Raw genomic sequence first — 3,246 nt, 5'->3', positions numbered from 1 at the left:
TCTCGTATGTCATTGAAATATCTGCAGGGCTGACTGCTCTTCCCATCTGTGGGTTGAGGTGACTTAGGGACATGGTAATTGGGCTGTGGTAGAAAAGACTCCTACGTACGCCCTGGAGCAGGGAACACTGCAGCGAGAGCCTGGGAACTCCGAACATCTGCTCTTCCTCCCAGCCTCCGCTGGACTCAATATATTTATGATGTCAACGTCATGTGTTTTTGCCTGAGGTCTGAGACTATCTGTGGCAAAATTTTGCCACCTTGTGACATCACAAAATTCAAATTCTGAGGCGTTTGTTGTTAGGAATAGAAAAGTACTTTCCGAAACACATACCTTCTCCTTATTGGAACATCCCTTTATCTGCTAAAATGTACAGAAAACTCTAGGACAAAAACTTCCCCAATGTTTGTAAATCTCAACTCCTCAGATGTACTGTCTGGGCTAGGTAAGGCAGGGGCATAGACTGGAAAAAGTATAAAGCTTCCATTTTTTTTTGTTTGTTTGTTTGTTTGTAACAATCCTTCTGCAAGTGATTAACAAATGGCCTCGATGCAAAGAAAGAACATCTACCCCTAAACCGCCTTCTGCCTCTGTGAACAGGCCTAGATGGGAAATGTGGGTAGTGAGAGGGGACTCTTGATGTCACAAAAGGGTGCTTGGGAATGTCCTCAACTCTCTCCCTTCCATGTCCATGGAGAAGAGGAGGGTTCTGGTCATAAAGGGTTTGTTAATTTGTTGCCATTTTCTCAGCTCCTAAACAGCTATAAAACGGCAAGAAAGTCACTTGCAAGAAAGTCCTTGGATCTTTGGTTCCTTATTTTTAAAAAAGAAGAAGAGGGAAAGATGAGATAATCTCTAGTGAACTTCTGAAATTACAACACTTTGCCCATTGGTTCATGCAAAGAGTGTGTGTGTGTGTGTGTGTGTGTGTGGTGTGTGTGTGTGTGTGTGAGAGAGAGAGAGAGAGAATGGAAAAGAAGTGGTGCCTGAACGGAAGGAGCTGATCCTATGGGGAGAAGCCCATCCCACCATCCCACAGGACTGGCATAAACACTGAAGGTCATCTCTGGTTGAAGGCCAACAGCCTCCCTCCTAAGCGTCTACAGTGAGTGATTAACACAGAATGACAATTCTATTTTGGGCTCCCCCATCCCAGTTTATTTTAAATATTAATTTGTTGGGGGAGTATGGAAAAGCATTGTTCTAAGAGCCTAACTATATCAAAAGCTACACCCAGAGATACCAGTTTCCCCTTGTCTCTTCTCATTCTCTCCTCTCATTATTTCCACCCCATTCCCACCCATCCCCTGTAGGTAAATAATCTCATTAATTTCTAGTTTCTACTTCCTTTGTTTCTTTTGCACAAGAGACCTGATACATGCATACTTTCCTACATCTCCCTTCTTTCTTACGTGAAGGATAGTATATTCTTTTCATTTTGCTTTTTTCATTTAACAGTGTACCCTGGAAATCAGTTCATATCAGTTTTCAGAGATTTTGCCCCTTTTATGGCACAGCAGCATAATACTGCGTTGTTCTGTAGTTTTCTCAATGACTATTAGATTGTTTCTAATATTTTTCAATAAGAAACAATATTGCAATAAATAATGCACAATATATATGTTTATGAGAGGTCTTCAAAAAGTTTATGGGAAATATGTATTATGAAAAAACTATGCATGAATTTTAAACGTTTTTGCACCAAAATAAACCTGTACTAACTTTTTATAACATGTCTGAACGGGTTCAAGTTTGAGGCATTAAGAAGGATAAGACATCAGTTTGAAAAGAGTCCCTGTCAGAGCAACATGACTTGAAAGCAAGAAGGAAAAAAAAATGAAGCAAGAACAAACATCAAATTTATGCTGATGTTTGGCTGCAAGAATGGTGAAATCACTGATAGTTTACAAGACACTTGTAAGGACAGTGCCCCCAAAGGAATCAGCAGTTAAAAAATGCATATAACCTGTTTTCAGAAGGGACAAGATTAATTTGAATACAAAGCAGGGGCAGACCATCCACATCAACTTATGAGGAAAAAATTCATTCTGTTCATACCCTAACTGAAGAGGACTGACAGCAGCACAAACAATAGCCAACATCATAGACATCTCAACTGGTTCAGCTTACCCAATTCTGACTGAAAGTTCAAGTTGAGCAAACTTTCCACTTGATGAGTGTCAAAACCATCATGCCCAGATCAGCTGCAGACAAGAGCAGAGGTTTCTATGGAAATTTTAAACAAGTGGGATTAAGATCCTGAAGCATTCCTTCAAAGAATTGTAACAGGAGATAAACCATGGCTTCACCAGTACAATACTGAAGACCAAGCACAATCAAAGCAATGGCTACCAAGAGGCCGAAGTGGTCCCATTAAGGCAAAAGTGGACCAGTCAAGAGCAAAGGTCATGGCAACAGTGTTTTGGGATGCCAAGACATTTTGCTCGTTGACTTTCTGGAGGGCCAAAGTGCAGTGATGTCTGTTTATTATGTTTTGAGAAAGTTGGCCAAACCTTTAGTAGAAAAATGCCCAGGAGAACTTCACCAAAGTGACCTTCGTTCAATTTCAGATCACCACAATAGAGCAAAAAATTGCAATTATAAATTTTTTGGTTTCCCAGTACATGTAAAAGTTATATTTACACTATACTATGGTCTATTAAGGGTGCAATAGCATTATGTCTGGAAAAAAAATGGTCATGCCTTAATTTAAAAATATGCTAGCAATCATCTGAACCTTCAGTGAGTCATAATATTTTTGCTAGCAGAGGGCCTTGCCTCGATGTTGATGGCTGCTAACTGATCAGGATGGTGGTTGCTGAAGGTTGGGGTGGCTGTGGCAATTTCTTAACATAAGACAACAGTGAAGTTTCCTGCATTGATTGACTCTTCCTTTCATGAAATATTTCTGTATAGCATGTAATGCTGTTTGATAGCATTTTACCCACAGTAGAATTTATTTCAAAATTGAAGTCAGTCCTCTTAAACCCTGTCACTTCTTCATAACTAAGTTCATCATACAGTGTTCTAAATCCTTTGTTGTCATTTCAACAATGTTCACAGCATCTTCACCAGGAATAGATTCTGTCTCAAGAAATCACTTTCTTTGTTCATTCATAAGAAACAACCCCTCATCTGTTCAAGTTTTCTCATGAGATTGCAGCAATTCAGTCACATTTTCAGGCTCCATTTTTAATTCTATTTCTCTTGCTATTTCTACCACATCTGCAGTTACTTCCTCCACTG

Source organism: Trachypithecus francoisi, unplaced genomic scaffold (assembly GCF_009764315.1).
Source record: "Trachypithecus francoisi isolate TF-2019V2 unplaced genomic scaffold, Tfra_2.0 Lachesis_group15, whole genome shotgun sequence".
Classification (NCBI taxonomy): Eukaryota; Metazoa; Chordata; class Mammalia; order Primates; family Cercopithecidae; genus Trachypithecus; species Trachypithecus francoisi.
This window is presented reverse-complemented; position numbering follows the sequence as displayed.